This window comes from Aotus nancymaae, unplaced genomic scaffold (genome assembly GCF_030222135.1).
Source record: "Aotus nancymaae isolate 86718 unplaced genomic scaffold, 86718_ANA_hifiasm-v0.15.2.pri h1tg000033l, whole genome shotgun sequence".
Taxonomy (NCBI): Eukaryota; Metazoa; Chordata; class Mammalia; order Primates; family Aotidae; genus Aotus; species Aotus nancymaae.
Window position 1 is genome coordinate 63,556,629 of NW_026988447.1, and position 20,821 is coordinate 63,577,449.

Sequence of the window (20,821 nt, forward strand, 5' to 3'; positions counted from 1 at the left end):
AGGTATAAAAGGACTATCTAACATGGAATTTGAAACAAATATGATTAATAATCCAATTGCTCCTATAAATAAAGTAGATAGCATACAGATAAACCATGTAAGTAGAGAGATAAAATACTAAGAAAGAACCAAAAGTAAATGTTAGAGATAAAAAACACTATAAAAGAAATAAAAAATGCCTTTGATGGGCTCTTTAGTTGACTGGACATGGCTAAGGAAAAAGTTTCTGAACTTTAGGATATATCAACAAAACCTATGAAATTAAAAACCAAACAAAACAAAGACTGGGGGAGAAACAGAATAGAATATTCGAGACCTGTAGGGAAACTACAAAAGGTATAACATGTGTAATGGAAATACCACAGGGAAGACAAAGAAACAGAAGAAATATTTGAAACAATAATGTCTGAAAATTTTCACCGAATTAATGTCAAACTACAAATTAAAGATCAAAGAAGCTCCGAGAACACCAAGAAAAATAAATGTACATAATAACAATAATAATAATCCTAGAGATTATCGTTTATAAACTATGGAAAATCAAAAAAAAAAGAAAGAAAGAAAGAAAATCTTAGAAGCCAGAGAAAAAGCATTTTACCTATAGAGGAGCAAGCATAAGAATTATATCTGACATCTCAGAAACCATGCAGATAAGAAAAGAGTGGAGTAAAATATTTAAAGTGCTGAGAGAGAAAAACAAAAACAAAAACACCAAACTAAAATTCTGTATCCTGTGAAATCAGCCTTCAAAAGTGAAGGAGAAATAAAATGTTCTCAGACAAACATACTTAAAGAAATCTGTTACCAGTAGAGATGTCTTATTCCCTTAACCCCACACCCAAAAAAGATGTTAAAAGATGTTGTATAGAGGAAAGGAAAATTCTATAGGTCAGGTGCTTGGATCTACATAATGAAAGGAAGAGCACCAAAGAAGAAACAGGTAAAGTACCACAAAACTTTTCTTTTCTTATTCTTTACTACTCTGAGAAGTAATATTTTGTTCAAAATAATAGCAACAATGTGTTTGATTATATATGCTTAGGTGTATATAGCCCATCTAAGGGATATATATATATCGTGTATGTGTACACATACATACATATTTGCTTAGGTATGGTTAGATATGAGATATGAGTGACAGCAATGATACAAAGGGTGGGGTGGAATAATTAGAATTTTATTGTTATTATAAGACATTCACACTCCCTGTGAAATAGTATAGTGTTATTTGAATATGGGCTTGAATTCATCACAAATGTATATTACAAACTTTATTGGCAACAATTTTTAAAAGTTAAAAGAAGTATAACTGATATGCTAATAAATGAAAGGAAATCAAATATACTGAATTAAAAGCACAAAAGGGAGAAAAAGAGTAGAACACAAAGAATAAGAGCAGTATACAGAAAACAGAAAACATGATATTAACCCAGCTACATAATCACTTTGAACATTAAGTGTCTAAATGCACCTATTAAAAAACAGAGATTGTCGGATGAATCAAAAATCAAGACCAACCAAATATTGTCTGCAAGAAACCCACCTGAAATATAAAGACATATAAATTACAAGTAAATGGGTGGAAAAAGGTATTCTATTGTGACATTAAATTTAAAAAGCAGAAGTATCTATGTTATTTTTAGACAGCAGACATTAAAGCAAGGAAACTGATCAGGAAAAAAAGGAGGGGCATTGTGTGATGATATAGGTGTCAGTTCTCCAAGAAGACATAAGAATGTTTAATGTGTATATGCCTAAAATCAGTGTCATAATACATGAGGCAACAGCTGATAGAACTGCAAGGTGATATACATGAATCCACTATTACAGTTATGGAATTCTACACTCCAATATCGGAAATAGACAAATCCAGCAGGCAGAAAATCAGTAAGGGCATAGTTGAACTCAACAGTACCATTCATCAACTGGATAAACTGACATCTATAGATTATACTTCATCCAACAGCAGTTGAATATACATTCTTCTCAAGCACATGAAATATTCCTCAAGATAGACTGCACTTTAAGCCATAAAACACTTTAACAAATTTAAAATAAATAATATCTGCTCTCAGCTCACAATAGAAATGATCTAGAAATTATTAACAAAGATAAATACAATTGTAAAATACATAGAAATTAAACAACACACAGCTCAAAGAAGAAATCTTGAAAAATTATTAAATATTTTGAACTAAATAAAACTAAAAACATTTTTGAAGAAAGCTTATCAGTTTTTTATAAAGTAAAACATTCTTAGCATATAATCCAGCAATTGCATTTTCTTATATTTATCCTAATGAGCTGTAAACGTATACAAGGACGTTTAATTTATTCTTAATTACCCAAACTTGGAAGCAACAAAGATGTTCAACAATAGGTGAATGGATAAACTGTGGTACACTCAGACAATGGAATATTTTTCAGCACTAAAAAGAAATGAGTTATCAAGTCTTAAAAAGACAGGAAAGAAACTTAAATACTATCAGTAAGTGAAAGAAGCCATTCTGTACAAGCTACATACTGCAGGATTCCAACTATAAGACATTCCTGAAAAGCCAAAATTATGGAAACAGTAAATAGATTAGGGTTGCCAGGGGCTATGGAGAAGAGAGATAAATAAGCAAAATACAAAGCATTTTCAGGGCAGCAAAACTATTCTGTGTGATACTATGTTGGATATATGTCATTATAAGTTTGTATGAAGCCAACTCTACTGTGGACTTAAAACTACACTAAAACGTATTTTTAGAATACATGTGTATATATATACATAATTATACATATATATGTATTCCTTCTACTTCAGTTAACTGTCCCCCACAACACACACACACACATATATATGCTTGAAATAGAAAATGTAGAGCACAAACATCTAAAAGATGGTCTCCTCTGCCATCGTGCAGTCCAGTAGCTCTTAATAGCTTTTGCCTAATAAGAATGAGGTAAATGTTGTATTGTCCAAAAAGTGACTGTATCATTCAATTTCCTCCATAAAACTGAAGATAGCCACTCAGCATTTTTGGTTGTAAGGATGGAAGATTTACTCAGGCCTTCCTTGAGAATATATGTAAATTGGAACTGACGAATTGTTAGGGTAAGACATTGCTGCAGATGAGCTCAAACCTCTTCCTCTCTGTAGCTTCTCTCTCCTCTCATCCTGTCATCCCCTCCCCTCCGCTCTCCTTTCTCTTCCAGTTCTTTCCCCTCCCCAAGTCTCCTGTCCTCTCCTCTCCTTGCCCTTCTTCCTTTCCTCTTTCTCATGTAATTTCTGTTTCTTGGCCTCTCTGCTTCCCATTGAGTTTATGATCTGTTCTTCTAAAATATAGATGAAATGGTTGTTAACCTTCCTCATTCCATATAAATTTTGAGAACTAGAATTATTAGTGCATCTAATTATCAGCACATACATTAGGAAAAGCCCTCTGTACCACAGTGTTATGGATTTCCACAAGCCCATGCTGAATACTCTTGGAACAGGGGCATTTCCAGTCTAGTAAGTGGCTGTTCCTGTACAAAGAAAACTTATCTTCACTGAATCATAAAAGTAAGGTACAATTTCAGGTACAGAAAGATACTAGACATGGCAGGCCCTGTGAATAATGTGTCCAATTTAAAAAATAGATTTCACTCCTTGTAATTTTGTGTAAATTTTAAAATAATTTCATAAAGCATGCATTTAATATATTTTCTGTTTTCATTATAAGCAAAAATATATATTTGCTTTAGAAAATACAGATATTACAGAGTAAAATGAGTAAAATTATATCTTTTAATTCTCTGACACAAAGACCACTGTTAAAATTTTGAACGAACATATCCAGGCAATCTGTGTATATAAATACAATTGAAATTATCTCTCTATATATTCATATATATATTCAATATATGAATAAATTTGTCAATAAAGTTATATAATTAACTTTATCAATCCTAAATTATTGGCATATTTTTGGAGTTCAAATTTTTGCTATTGTAAACATAATATAACAAACAAAGCAATAGACAGATGTCTCCACATATTAATGATTATTTCCTTAGGCTTCACTAATAGAATGGCTAAGTCAGAAATAAACCAGTTTTTAGACTTTTGATATACACACTTCATAATTACCACCCAAAGAGTTTATGCCAATTTACTTGCCCATAGAAAGTTCATAAGAATAGCATTATCTACACATGATAAATTTTAATACAATCCATATTTTAAGTTTTAATAATTTGATCAACAATTTAAAAAATAAATGTAAAAAGTAGACATGACTAGTAAGCCTATGAAAGAAATATTTAACTTTTTCTGTTGTGAATTGCTTAGGCACATCACTTTTTCATTATTGATTTATAAAAAGTCTATTTATCATAGTGATATTGATTATCACTATGATATCTGATATCAAATATCTGATATCAGATATCTGATATCTGATATCAAAAGAGCAAGCATTTCTCACAATTTATCACTTGTCCCCTAATTTACTTGTTATGAAAATCACTTTAAATTTTTATTTAGTTAAATATATCTATTCTGTTATAGATTTTTTTATAACAGTAAAGAGAAATTCAATTTTACTGAGTTTATTAGGAATCACGATTAGATTTTATCTAATGCCTTTTTTATCTAATCTATTACAGTAATATATTTTTAACCTATTAAATAAATTACGTAAGTATAGAAAAATTATAATAATATCTATTGCCTAAAAACTTTTGTTTTAGAAACATTTTATTATTAAAATGGTCAAATATACATAAATATTTTAAATAGTACAATGATTATCTATATACCTTTATTAGTCAGAGTTCTTCAAAGAAGCAGAACCAGTAGGATATGCATATATGGAGAGAGACAGAGGTATATTTTAAAGAATTGGCACATGCAATTAAGGAAATTTGCAGAGTCCAAAATCTGATGGGGAAGTTAACAGCCTGGAAACTTGGGGAAACATTGCATTTAGAGTCCAAAGGCAGTCTGTTGGTAGAATTCCTGCTTGCTTAGAAGAAGAAATCAGTCTGGTCGGGCGTGGTGGCTCACACCTGTGATCCCAGAACTTTGGGAGGCGAAGGCAGGCCGATCCCAAGGTCAGGAGTTCAATACCAGCCTGACCAACATGGTGAAATGCCGTCTCTACTAAAAATAAAAAAATTAGCCAGGTATGGTGGTGCACGCCTATAATCCGAGCTACTCAGGAGGCTGAGGAAGGAAAATCACTTGAACCCAGGAGGTGGAGGTTGCAGTGAGCCAAGATTGTGCCACCACACTCCAACCTGGGCTACAGAGTGAGACTCCATCCCAAAAAAAAAAAAAAAAAAAAAAAAAAAAGAAGTTACTCTTTTTTCTATTAAGTAATTCAATAGAAATTGGATGAGGCACACTCATACTATGGAGGATAATCTGCTTTACTCAAAGTCCATCAATTTTCATGTTAATCTCACCCAAAAAACATCTTTACAGAAGCATTCAGAATAATGTTTGATCAAATATCTGGACACCATGGCCCAGCTAAGTTGATACATAAAATTAGCCCAGTACCTATCATTTAAATGTAATCATCATTCCACAAAAGACCCCAAATAGCTAAAGCAATCCTGAACAAAAAGGACAAAGCTGGAGGCATTACACTACCTGACTTCAAGTTCTACTGCAAACCTATAGTAAACAAAAGAGCAGGGCACTGGCATAAAAGCAGACACATAGACAAATAGAACAGAATAGAGAACCCAGAAATAAAGCCACACACCTATAGCCAACTCATTTTTAACAAGGGTTCCAAGAACATATACTAGAGAAAAGAAAGTCTCTTTAATAAATGATTCTGGGAAACTGGATATCCATATGCAAAATAATGAAACTAGATCCTCATCTTTCACCATATAAGAAAACCAATCTAAAATGGATTAAATACTCAAATCTGAAACCCAAAACTATGAAACTACAAGAAAACATTGGAGAAATGCTGCAGGGCATTGGTTTAAGCAATGATGTTTGGGTAAGATCTCAAAAGCACCAGCAGAAAGCAAAAGTAGGCAAATGGAATTACATCAAGCTAAAAAGCTTCTGTGCAGCAAAGGAAACAATTTAACAAAATGAAGAGACAACCTACAGATTGGGAGAATACATTTGCAAACTGTCCATCCAACAAGAGATTAATAGAAAATATAAAGAATTTAAACAACTCAATGGCAAAAAAAAAAAAAACACCCAACAACAAAAATAAACATATTTTTAAATGGGCAAAATACCTGAATAGACACTTCTCAAAAGGAGACATACAAATGGACAACAGGTGTGTGAAAAAATGTTCAACATCACCAATCATCAGGAAAATGCAAGTGAAAGCCACCATGAAATATCATTTCACTCCAGTTAGAATGGCTATTATCAAAAAAGTAAATTAACATGTGTGATGTGGAGAAAGAGGAATGTTTATACACTGTTAGTGGGAATGTGAAGTGGTACAGCTATTATAGAAAACAGTATGTAATTTCCTCAAATTAAAAAATAGTACTACTATATTACCCATCAACCCCACTGCTTGGTATTTATCCAAAACAAAGGAAATTAGTATATCCAAGAGCTGTCTGCACTCCCATGCTTATTGCAGCACTATTCACAATGGCCAAGATATAGAATCAATCTAAGTGTTTACTGACAGGTAAATGGATTTAAAAACATGGCACAGAAAGTTACATATGGTATGTTCTCACTCATATGTAGAAAGTAAAAAAAAAAAAGTGAATCTCATGGAGGTAAGGAGGAGAATGGTGGTTATGAGAGGCTCAGAAAGAAAGAGGAAATAAAGAGAAGTTGGTTAATAGATATTAAAATACATTTAGATAGAAGGAATAAGCTCTAGAATTTGATAGTATAGGAGAAAAACTACAGTTATCTTGTTGTATATTTCAAAATTCGTTGTATAGTTAATTTGTTGAATATTAATTTGTTGTTAGATTTATGGAACTCTGAACTTGAGAGAGATTATCTACAGTATCTAGTGGAAGAAATTTCTAAGCAGCAAAGCATTCACGAGGTGATTTGGGTGTTGCTGAAGGCATTCAGTATTGTAAAGAGAACTGAGCACAAAAATTTAGAAAATTTGTATTTCTATGTATTATTTTTTGGTTCAATTTGTTTTTGCTTGGTGGTAGTATTTTTCTCATGTATTTTTATTTATTTTGAATTTCATTATCTGTTTTCTTACAGCATCTTGCTGTGGTATTTGCATGTTAGTTTTTGATTTTTTTTTAAGATGTTAGGTATTTTTTGTATTTTAATTAGAAATGAGAGTCTATGGAGGTGGCTTTTCTGGTTTCTCAGTTTGAGGGGTCCCTCTTCTGCTGCTGCAATGAAGACAAGTTGCTTTATTATGTCAAATTTTTTTGTGGCCAGGTTTTCACTAGTTCTCTATTTCTGGCTGCTATTTTCAAAGGACACTTGCAATTTTCACATTGCCTCCCTTTCTGTACCCCAGATGTGGTGGCTTCCTAAGAGCCAACTCCAGTCTCACGAACTTTGAAGTCTGTTTTATTAAACTCCTCCATTGTGAGACCTCTGGAATGGCCTCTCACCTGCTCTCAGCAATTCCCTTCGAGTAGGACTCTCTCCTTCTGAAGGTAAATTCTTACACTGACGTTATTACACTACCGGGGGCTCCGGCAACAACTCTGTCTGGATGTTTTTCCTAATTACATGCACATTTGAATGTGTAGTCTTTCTCCTATTTACTCTGTAGAAGTAGGTTATAAGGCTTTTTATTTGCTCTCCTTTTACTATATGTGGATTTTAGGGGGAAGCACCAGGTGATTCCTAGTAGGTATTTCAATGTAAGCCATTATCCTAAGGAGGCTGAAATTCTTGGATTTCTTCAGCTTAATTTAAATTTTATAATCCACAATATTTAGAATAAAATAAGGGTGATTATCTGTATGAATTCAGAATACAAAAGGCTTTCTTTAACAAGACTCAAGAAGTAGAAGTTGTATAGGATGAGACTGATAAATTCAACCACATTAAAGATTTTTGCTCAACAAAGTCAGCAAAAATAGACTAAAAAAGACAACAAACTGGGCGACTAAAAGGATAACAATTAATGTCTAATACATAATATCATGGACAAAAGAGTGGCGTCCAAAATATAGGAAAAAAATCAATGAATCAATGGGTACATGGCAAAAAATCTGATAGAAAAATGGCAGAGATATAAATAGGTATTTCATAAACAAAACTCCATGGTCAATGAACATATAAAACAGATGCTAAACTGCATTTGTAATTAAGGAAATGCTAATTAAAACAACAGTGAGATATTAATATACCTCCACAAAGTTAATCAAAAATGTTCTCAAGTCAGATAATATGCAATAAAAAGAAATGAGCTATCAAGTCAGAAAAACTCATGGAGATATATAATAGTCATTATATTCTAGAGGTTGAGAGTAGGGATGAATAGTAATTGTAATGGGGCATGAGGAGAGCTTCCGAAGATAATTCTCTGTTTCTTGGTCAATATGCAGTTTGCACAGCTGCAAGCAATAATTCACTTGTAAAACCTATTGCGTAGTAAAATATGATTTGTGCATTTTTCCATAAATGTTATATGATTAAATGTTAAAAATTGCTAAGTTAATCATTAGAATAGAAATGAAACAGAAAGCCTGAAAACCCTGGTATGGAAATTTTTTAACACTTATAAATCCAACTAAAAATAATGGAGTGTGAAATTTTTTAAATAAAAGTAAATATTTTTAATTGGCAATAATAATTTTAGGTAATTCAGCAAATACATGCAGATTGGGGTAAACTCATTTTTATATAATATATAAAAGAATAATTTAAAACAACACAACAAAAAAAATTAAGTAAATGGATATACCATAAAAATACTAAGATAAAGAAATCAGAGGCTGGGTGCAGTGGCTCACGTCTGTAATCCCAGCACTTCGGGAAGCCAAGATGGGATGACTGCCTGAGCTCAGGAGTGCCTGAGCAGCCTGGGCAATACAGTGAAACCCCGTGTCTACTAAAATACAGAAAAATTAGCTGGGCATGGCGGCATGCACCTGTAGTCCCAGGTACTCAGGGGGCTAAGGCAGGAGAATTGCCAGAACCCAGGAGGTGGAGGTTGCAGTGAGCTGATATCACACCACTGTACTCCAGCCTGGGCAACAGAGCAAGATTCCATCAAGAAAGAAAGAGAGAAAGAGAGAACAGAGTAAGGGAGAGAGAGAGGAGAGAGAGAGAGAAAGAGAGGAGAGAGAGAAAGAAAAGAAAGGAAAATAAAAGAAATCAGGGAGGGACAGGTGCAGTGGCTCACAGCTAATAATCCTAGAGCTTTCATAGGCCAAGGCAGGCAGGTTACAGAAACTATAAGCTCAGGATTTCAAGACCAGCCTGGACAGTATGGCAAAACCACATATCAACAAAAAAGAAAATGTAACAAAATTAGCTGGGTGTGGTGGTGCACGCCTGTAGTCCCAGCTACTTGGGATTCTGAAATGAAAGGTTGCTTTAACTGTATTTGGGCCACTGCACTCCAGAATGGGCAACAGAGGGAAACCCTGTCTAGAGAAAAAAAAAGAATTCAAGAATAGCAGTTATTACAATAAAGCAAAATAGAATTCAAGGGAAATACAGTATACAAAAATAAGAGAACAATTATATATTAAAAGATAAGTACAACCTACTAAAATGATAAGAATCATTTAATTGTGTGAACCAACTTGTTAAGGTTCAAGTTTGAGCAGCAAATAGCACCTCTCCTCCATCCGTGTTCTGAACAAATTAAGAAATAGAGAGTTAAACAAATGGAGACTGAATTATCAAAGCTGATACTGGAAAACGGCGACTCTTTTCCCAGTGGATACCTAAGCTGTATAATAGTCAGTTCCGATGTTGGACACTCACAGCAGCATCACTAGATACTGCAGGCCTACCCTGCAAGGACAAGTTCTTTACCCAGAAGCTGATCTTATATCTATAAGCAATTGAGCACACATAATCCCTAGAGAAAGGTCAGCAACGAAAAAGAGGAAGCAGCAGAATCGTGCATGTCTAGTTCTTTATCTCTAAGTCATCAATTACTGAAGTTACTCCCCAAGAGATAAATGGATGAGAAGAGTAAATAAAAGTCATTGCTGATATGCTAATGACTCAGCCTCCATTTGGCAGAGACAGTTGTCACAAATAGCCATACTTCTTTAATAATAATTGTTTCTAATCCTCCTTAGTTTTAGCTAGGTAGATGGATGTCCAAATGGACACTGCATTTCCAAAGCATTCCCTGCAACTTGATAAAGTCATATAAGCTGTTCTGAGCAATGGACTGAAAACAGAAGTGGTGTGTGCCACATTCAGGTTAAGCCGTTCAGGTTTGTTCACTCTGCTGGCTGAGAGAAGGTGAAAACTTTAGACTCCAAATTGTAGTAGTCCACAGATAGGCAGATCAGCTGCCTTCAAGCCGCCCTCAAGCCGCATGTATAAGTCACTGTTCTTCAGGTTTTCTTGTTGTAACTACTTGGCCTCTACTCTAAGTAATATAAAACAGGTACCTGAAAGTGCAGTGATGCCAAAATGTAAACCTCAGAGCATTACGTTAGCTATTAGGTGGTAGGTAGTAAGGCCACCAATATTGTATGGTGGAAGGTTGACAGTATTTATTGTGCTGTGCTAAACTGTCATCTGCAGTAAGTTGAAGGAGGGACTATATGCTGACAGAGCGCCACGATTTTAGCAGAACCTACTGGTGTGGGTCGGAAGCTCCTTACCGCTTTCAAAAAACTTGTACACAAGCTAATTATAAGAAATGGCTCTGAAAAAGAAGATATAGTTGGAGAGAAGGTCCCAGCCTTTTTTCAGAATTTCAAATTAATAGTTTTCTACTGGACAGTAGGAAGCAACCCAGCATTCAGAAAAAAAAAAAAAATGTCACGTTCCCGTTCCCACTGAAGCCTCAGGACTAAAGTCTAAGTTTCCAGACGACACCAAGGTAACTCAGATAAAACTGAGGAAGCAAATGGTAAGTCAGACAAAAAGCAATTTAATAAAAGAGGGAAGCTGAAAGTTTTTGTTGTTGTTTGTTTTTTGAGACACAGTCACTCCTTCACCCAGGCTGCAGTGCAGTGGTGCACACTCAGCTCACTGTAACCTTCACCTCCTGAGTTCAAGTGATTTTCATGCCTCAGCCTCCTGAGTAGCTAGAATTATGGGCATGCACCACCACACCCAACTAATTTTTGTATTTTTAGTAGAGACACAGTTTTACCATGTTGGCCAGGCTGGACTTGAACTCTTGACCTCAAATGATCCTCCTCCCTGCGTCTCCCAAAATGCTGAGATTACAGGCAGAAGCCACCACACCCGGCCAGGAAGCTGAAAGTTTTAACAGTTTTCTAAATGGGCATGTTTTAAGATATAGACCAAGACCTTACTAAGCTGGAGAGGGCAATTATATTACCAAATAATCACATATTTCACCCTCAAAAGCATGCCACTTTTCACTTTTACCCTCTAAAATAATCCCGACACCAAACCAAATTAACAGAAAGCAGTTGGTTAAAGCCACTCAACTTCCAGTACTACTTCTAATATGGCTTACAAAGGATGTTGAAATGTTTGCCTTCAGAAGACAAATCCAGAGACTAAACTGAATAATGAACTAAAGAGTCCTGCCTCCATGTAGAAAGAAAGAACTTTCTCATAGTAAGAGCTAGGTGTCAATGTACGTTCATTATGGCTATGGCTCAGTGATGTTACGTGCTTCCTGTTCTTTCCTCTTCCATATAGGAATTATTTTAATTTGACTAGTTTGGGGAGGAATACAGATAAGACATCAATCAGGTCACAAGTCACAGGGCAATGGGGAGCTGTACTTTAATCTACACATAGGCCATGGTTGGGACATTGGGTTGTCTCACTTGAGAAAGGGTTGAGGATATTCTAAGTGTAGAAGGTTCTGCCTGGATACGTAGGCACCAAAAAGAGACCTTTCTGGCAGTGATGACTAGTCCATCAATATCCATTCCTTCCTTCATTAATTATAGAACTACTGAATTCTAGCTTTTCATATAGACTAGACAAAAGATCAATATTCAGAATCTGTGGAGAGTATTTAAAAGTCAAAAACATGCAGAAGAAACAACTCAAGAGAAAAACAGAGTTCTTAGTAGTTAAACATGGCCAGCTGAATTCACAAATGACCACTGAATTACCCTCTCACTTCCCCCCTCACCCCCATAGGGGTAAACAAAAGGGAAGAGATAAAAAGAAGAGAGAAAAAGTACAACTCATGAATAAACAGGATCCAGAATGGGGACAGGCAACGGCATTTGGAGAGCTGGAAAGCCGTAGGAAGCAGTCACTGACACAGTGACTTTGAGCACACTGAGTTCTGAATAAGCAGGGGGAGGGCAGAAAAGAACCACTGTTCATATCATGCTGCAAAGCCCAAAAAGCTCAGAAATGGCAGCAGGAGCCAGCTTGGGAGGTGAGGCTGAGGGTGGGGTTAAGGATGGAGGAATGCTGAAAATCCAGTTCAAGACGCAAAAGACTGGACAATCTTCTCTCACTCTGTGCATCTAAGCAACTGCTCCCATACCCCATCAATGCCCTGGCTCCTCCCTCCTCCCTGCTGTTTATTTCCCATCAGGGCCCCCACTCAAAATTAAAGGACTATTCTCTGGAGAGGGCAAGGTAGATGTATTACAAAATAGGAAGTAACAGACAGAATTGAGGGCAGAGAAACCGTACTGAGAGAAGGAGTATTTGATGCTATTTGCTCTGTGAGTGCTAAGAATGAGTAACTGCTTTTCATATAAAATTTTTGTTCTGATGACACTACTATGTCCTCTCGTTATTTTTATTTGAATTTACTTGGTAAGTATATATGTGTGCCTCAATATATTTGTTTTTGGCTCAAATTGTGGGGTTTTTCTTCTTTCACATACCAGTTTAATTTATTTATCTTTTAAAAATAAGTGATTTATCTTGCCTTACTTACATATATGTTACTTTATACATGTTTTTAATGCTTTCTTGATGTTATTTTTGTTGCAAATTTCCTTGTTTACAAATATGTTTTTGCCTCTGCATTCTGTTTGTTTTAAGGTATATATCTCATTTTCAGTCCTTATTTATTAACTTTTAAAACTCTGAAAGACCATATTAAATTAATCATTGTTTAATTAAAGTCAGAGCCAAGAGTGAAATGGCATCATTTATATGTGTCCTCCTTCCTTCAAATGTATTAGATTCTTGTCTGACCACATGTATTCCCAAACAGTTTCTCCACTAACCTCCTCTTGATCTGTGTTAGACTAATCTGTGGTTTTAAATCCAGGTACTGTTATTTCATATCTTTATATAATATCTGTTTTGTTTTGAGAATAAGTTTTTTATTATATTCATTTGTGAAACAGATTTCTAGTGATTTGATTTTTATATATTTAGCTAGCATATCAGTCAGGATCCAATAAAAAAATACAAAAAAGCAGAAACCCTTTTGCCTTAAGATGCAGAGAATTTAATGCAGGCACTTGGATGCAGGGGTGAAGGGTGGCTGAGAAGCCAAGCAAAAGACAATAAGTAACCCAGAAATTAGAGAAAGCAAGGAGTCACTGCTGTCCCTAGGGACAAGAGGAGACAGTGAAATTAGCCTGAATCACCCAGCGGTCATCATGGTAGGTCTGTCCTGAGAGCTGAAACCATCAAGGACCTACAGTACTGCAACAGTTCATTCAACAAGTCTGCTGAATGTCCTGCAGAGGAAGCTGCCTTCCTTCATTATTTAAATATGCCACTAGGGCCCATCACTGGCTAAACTTCAGCCAGAAGCCATGACAAGGCGGGCTGGCAAGGGTTAGAGCCACTTGATAGATGGCAGAGCAAGGAGAAGTCGAGGAATGGATCTGAAGGTTAAGAGGCCCAGGGCTTTAACCATCTATTTCCTTCAATTTCCACCTGACAGATACTTATCCATTATACACATGCAGATAATCTCACACTCTTCCCAACAAGAAGAGACACCAAAACCATTCGTCACTGAACCAGGATCAAATTTAGGATCTTCAAGATAACCAATCCTCACCATTCAGGTCTAATATGGTTTCTTGCAGACTATGACTTACAAATTAAGTTAGGTGCCACCAGCAGATATCATACAAAATAACAGTGGAAGGAGAATGGGGACTCTATTGGTTACTGCAAATTTCTGCAGCCAGCTTGAATTTTTCCTCAGAAAATCGAATTTTCATTTCTATCACATTGACAGGCTGCAAATTTTGCAAACTTCTGCAAATTTTGCAAAAATCAGCTAGTTTCACCTGATTTTTAAAAGCCTTCTCTGTAATGGCCATATTTTTATGAGAAATCATATGGACATGATATCATCTCATTCTGTACTCATGCAAGAGATTCATCCATGTGCTTCTTCTCCAGACTCCTTTGCCATTAATCATCCAATCCTGTTCTTTCCAGTTTCCTGATCCACAAGCCAAGGTATTAGTTGCTACCCATGAGTAAAATCCTTGAGCCATGCCTCCTGCCTGGCAAAGTGGAAAACTATATGTATATACATATATATACACACACCCACAGTTTTAGATACACATATATATGCACATATGCACAAATATATATATATACACACACACAGTTTTCTTCCTTTACTAGAAGTGTATATATATACACACACTATATATAAATATACATACTACACACACACACACACACACACACACACACTTTGTTTTCTTCCTTTGCTAGAAGGCCACCTCTGAGTGGCCGTGTAATATGGCAGTGAGGCAGTGGATCATTTCCAGCTGCTGCAAACTTATACTGCAGAGTACTAGTACTCTATAAAACAAAGCCTGAGGTATTGTGTTTTTTCACCTTGTATGTCAGCTATTCACAAGAATTTTTCCATAGGTGTGGATAGAAGAATTATGACAATTCAGCATGAGTAGGCATCAGGAGGGCCTGAGCAGCCTGTCCATGCCATTTTCTTCTTCCTTCATACCAGTTTAAGCCTAATCTAGACCATAATACTTTCATTTTATAATGATTAATACTGCACAATATTATGGATGAATCTGACAACACGCATAATGGGCATCTCAGATTACATAGTACTTTAATGTCCCATGGTCTAGCACTCAGCCTCCATGACGTTTCAAAAGCAACTCAGAAGTTTCTTCTCAAAATAAAATAAGTATCAGCAGAAGATTTTCCCCCAATTCTAAATATTTGTGCCAGGCATCTTTTAATGTAGCTAGCCAGAGGTTCCATATAACATTCTTATCTACCATTGATATTCAGAACACCACTGAATATAGGGAATAACAGAACATCTTGCAAGAGCCTGAACCTGTTGCATCGCCTTCTTTTGCTTTACTCCCACTCAAAACACGCAGCAATAGGGTTGCTCAATAAATGGATCAAAGCATCACTCCCAAAAGCCTCCAGACAAGCCTGCCAAGCATTGTACTAGTCTGTTAAGGGTAGGCAGTGAAAAGCACTTCTTATATCCACCATGGAGAAAATAACGAAACATGCCTAAGAACTTTGGATTTCCAAAATTTACTCAACTGGCAGACCTTTGCGTTTTCATAAGTTGTGTCTCGAACTCTAGCACGTATGTATACAACTAAAGCATCTAGTGCACTTGCTATCCAATCTGCATGATGTTATCAATATGGTGGCGCACGTTCTGAAAGATAATCACCAGCCACTAGACTATATGATTAGAGATTTGGAAAGACAATCTCCCGGTAAAACGGTGAAGGTGCACTTCTATTCACGTCAAGGGAAAAATAAATCCTTCTCGTCCTACTTGCTGCTGCCCGTGCTGCACTAGATTTCCTGCACACATGGATGCGGTCATTCCTCACATCCCCTGTCACTTTGCCATCCTTCACGTGATCTGTCCTCAAGTCTGACTCTAACTTGCTTTGAACAACAGAATGCAGAAGTGATATGGGAGATTTCTAAATCTAAGCCTCAGGAGCCTTGGAGCTTCTGCTCTTGCCCTTTTTTACATATAGACTGACTTGTAAAGAAGCCATAGGTAGGATACCAAGGGATATGATAACCTTTCGGTTTTACTGTGTTAGAGGCTACAGGCAGTTGCAAGGATTTCTCTTGTCTCACCTTATCATAACAGCTCTCACTCCACATATCAGGGAGGAAATGTGAGGAGTTTTCAATGAGCTAGAGTATTTAATCCAACCCTGCATTCTGGATCTGAGAAGATATCCACAGACTCAGTCTGTAGGCCCACGGGATTCCTCGTGACAGGAAATGAAGCTTGTAAAATATTCAACTCAGAAATGACATTGGTCACTGCCACTCAGAGCCAACTGGCCAGTACTAATTGTGTGCCTGTTCCTAACTAGAAGGGGCTTGATACCGTACAGAACACAGATACTTGTTAACCAGTAAATTCTCTGCCAACTGTCTTTTGCTTACAGGAAAAAAAAATAACAAAAACTTGTTCAGTTTTATTCCTCTGTAGGTAACTTTGTTTTTGTTTTGTTTATCAAGCTATTTTATGGTATTTTTCTTTATCTTTGTTGTTTCAATGATTCCCAAGGTAAAAATAAACATAGATTTATTTTCATTGATTTTGCTGGGAACATAACCTACTACCATAAGTCCTATTTCTTACCTAATTGTTTTCTGAAAGTTGCTAACTCTGGATGGTGGTATCAGTGTTACTACTAATAAGGAAGATGAGAAAAACTGAGGGGTAAATGCAGAAAGCATCTGAGTGATGCGCTGATCAAAACAAAAGAGTAGAGAAAGACTAATACATTTTCCTTGGCTTGAACATTAAATTTCTGAGTCCATTGTTGTGGGAAAATTATAAATTGTCTACTTTCTCAAGTGGTTAAGAAAAGAATAAAATCTAAGTGTGCTATTTCAAGCACATTGTGTTTTCTTAACCCTAGTTCCATCTGCCTTATTGGAAAAGAAGACTTTTCATAGTTTCCAGGTGTAGGTTGCTTGTTATTTGTGCTTTCAAGTTCAATAATGAGTTTCAGCCTTTTCTTTTTCAGAGGGGCAGAGGGAGGAGTTTCACTCTTGTTGCCCAGGCTGGAGTGCAATGGTGAGATCTCGGCTCACTGTAACCTCCATCTCCCAGGTTCAAACAATTCTCCTCCTTCCTCAGCCTCCTGAGTAGCTGGGATTACAAGCACCCACCACGTTGCCAAGCCAATTTTTGTATTTTTAGTAGAGATGGGGTTTCACCATGTTGACCAGGCTGGTCTTGAATTCCTGACCTCAGGTGATCCGCCCACCTCACCCTTTCAGAGTGCTGGGATTACAGGCGTGAACCACTGTGCCTGGCAGTTTTAGCCTTTTCTGTGTTTTATTTTTCCAGAAGCCTGAGAGAGAATGCATAGTCATGTGCCATTTTAATTCAGAACACAGCATACTAATTTAACATATTATTAATCACATGGAATCTAACGTTTGTAAAAGGTGAGAGAGGCAAAGTAGTAGCCCTCAAAGATGTCCATGCCCTAATCTCCAGAACCTGTGATTATGGTAGGTCACATGGCAAAGGGCAATTAGGTTGCAGAACGAATTTAAGTTGTTAGTCATTTTACCTTGAGTTGGAGAGATTGTATGAGATTATCTAAATGAACCCAGTATAATCACAGAGGTCTTTGTTAGTAGAAGAGGGAAGCAGATGGATTAAAGTCGGAAAGAGATTTTAAGATGCTGTGTTGCTGGCAATGCAGATGGAGAAACGAGCCAAAAGCCAAGGAATGCAAGCAGCACCAAGAAGGTGGAAGAGGCAAGAAAGCAGAGTCTCCCCTAAGGTCCCTGAGGGAATTAAACTCTCAACACCTCAGTTTAGCTCAGTAGGACCCATTTCAGATTTCTGACTCCCAGAACTTTAGAATAAATTTTTGTACTTTTAAGCCTCCAAGTGTGTGGTAATTTGCTATAGCAGCCATAGGCAATTAATACAGGGCTAAAAATGTAACCAAAAGTACTTTTACAATCTAACTACAAGATGGAGATACTTTCTCTAACATTTAGCTAATGATTCTTAACTAAAGATAGAATGATAGCCGGCATAGTGACTCACACCTGTAATCTCAGCAATTCGGGAGGCCAAGGCAGATGGATCACTTGAGGTCGTGAGTTCTTGATCAGCCTGGCCAACATGCTGAAACCTCATCTCTAATTAAAAATATGTATATTTTTAATATATTATATATATTTTTATATTTTTATGTATTTACATAAAATGTATATTGTATATACATAAATAATAATCAGCCAGGCATGATGGCGCATGCCTGTAATCCCAGCTACTTGCAAGGGCTGAGACAGAAGAATCGCTTGAATCTGGGAAGCAGAGGTTGCAGTGAGTGGAGATTGTGCCACTGCACTCCAGCCTGTGCAATAGAGCAAAATTCTATTTCAAAAGGAAAAAGAAAGACAGATTAAGAATTAGGTTTTCTTTCTCTTATTTTGCTGTCATCTTCTTCAGTCATTGTAAAGACAGAGTGTTGGCTCTGTCATTCTTTTGATTTTTCTTGTTACCCTGTCAGATTTTTTCTATTACTAATGTGCCTAAACACTGATCACAGCCATGCCTACTCTATTCATTTGCTGGGTCTTAAATACCCAACTTAATTTTACTCCAGCTGCTGTGCAATCAAGTTCTGAAAAGCAGTTCACTTTTATTCACAAACATATATTTTAAAAACTAAAATATGTATTTCCCACCCTATCTATAAAAGTTGGAGCAGAAACAATAGTTAAAACCTGCCAGGAACTATTTGTTTTGACTCTCTTACAATGACTAATTTTGCCTTATTACAGATGAGAAACTAAAACACTAGAACAAGATATGACTTGTTGGCAACTGGCTAAACTGGCATCTCACCCCAGGAGTCTAGGTCTAGTCTTTGCCCTTAACGACTATAGCAAATTGATTACCTATCAGGTGATATTTAAAATGACATGTGGGCAACGGTATCTGTTCAGTGAAAAACTATACAGTCCCCTGAACCCAGAGCAGATACTCAAGTTCTTTTCCAATGTCTGTCCCCACCTCTCCGAGCTGGTAAGGGTACACTGGCGCTTAGGATATGAGATTTTGAATGATTGAAGTACACTGCTGTGTTGCATTTTCACAAAATACAGGCATGTATTTAATGCTCACCTACCAGCCTATAACTTCTGTAATATGCCAAGTTGTTCCAAAGCCTCCTTAGAAATGCTGGGTTCACTTGTACTGTTCTCACTGCCTGTACATTTCCCACTTCAGCCCTAAATCCTACATGTCATGGAAAACCACCAGCACAACGTGCAAAAGAAAAAGAAATGGAAAGAAAATAATGAAAAAGAAAACTGATCTCTCTATTTAAGGAAGTCTGGGGAATGTACTTTTTTTTTTCGAGAAGAAGTTTTGCTCTTGTTGCCCAGGCTGGAGTGCAATGGCGCAATCTCGGCTCACAGATAATGTATTTTCATCTTGAAAGGTAAAATACATGTAGAAGAAAGCAGTTTCTGACCTATGTGTTTTGTCTTCTCTTGCCTGTTTCTCATTTGAGTAATTCATAGAGAAAACAAAGAGCCTAGAGACAGAACATACCACGAGCTAAAGGAGAATGAATTATTAAAAATGAGTTCTGTTGTACGGTTGTCACACTCCAGAGTGGTCCATTGCTTCTGAGCAGAGCAACGTGAACATTTCTCATGACTAATGCGGGACAGATTTTACTTTTATTTATTTGCTTACCATTTCTGTTCATCAACAGATAGTTAACTGTGTCTTCATCTAGCAGGAATATATCTAGTAGAAAAATGTACCAAAGTCTGTTTCATATATTCTACATTTCTCTGATGACGAGCCCATTTTGAAAGAATAATGAGACAGAAAATACTATATAGTTGCTCAGGAGTCATTCCTTCTCTTTAGAAGGAAAAAGAAAAGTTTTTAACACACTTGAGGGAGGACATTATTCACCATGTCCTCCCTCAAGCAGGTGGCTTCTCCATGTAAGAAATGGTAGCAAATCAGCTATAACATAGCTTTAAAAATCTTTAATCCAGCCAGAAGTTATCTTCAAGGAAAATAGTCCCTTTCAGATAAGACAGTACTAGGACATGTCTTTACCAGAAGGGAATGATATTTGCAAAACATAACAGTTCTACTATTTCCTGATAATACCTTTATAATGTTATAGACAGGACTAAGGAGAAGGTGAGAAATATGCTATAGAACTACAGATGGTGTAAATAATATGTATGCTTTTGTTGACCTGTTATCCAGAAAGTCAATGCAAATTTAAGTACATTTATCAGAATATTATAATTAGATGAATATCATCATCTGCCATTTTCCACTTTCCTATGAAATATATAGTATTTACATTTCTCAAGATTTATGACTACTTCTTAAATCTCTAAGTTTTAACTTCTTTCAAAATGTATATACTTTTTAAATATCCTAATAAAGGTTTTAAGGCAAATATTTAGAAATAGGTAAAATAAGACTTTATGCCCATAACTTAAAACACAAATAATATTCTCAATGATTCCAGCATTCTGATAATGATAAAATGAGTTTATAAATAAGATACAAGCATTGACACTGGGAAAAACAGACCAGAGACCATTCATATCATACATTTCAAGAGATACATTGGTGCTGAGAGGGTGAAAGAAAAGAAAACCCTGAAAGGTAATTTTAAACTTTATTTCTGATAAAGCAATGCAAAGCTCAAGGTAGCAAGCTAAGAATTTATTGAAAGCAATTTAAGCTCCCCACTAATATCTGAAAAATCCACACAACAAAGATAC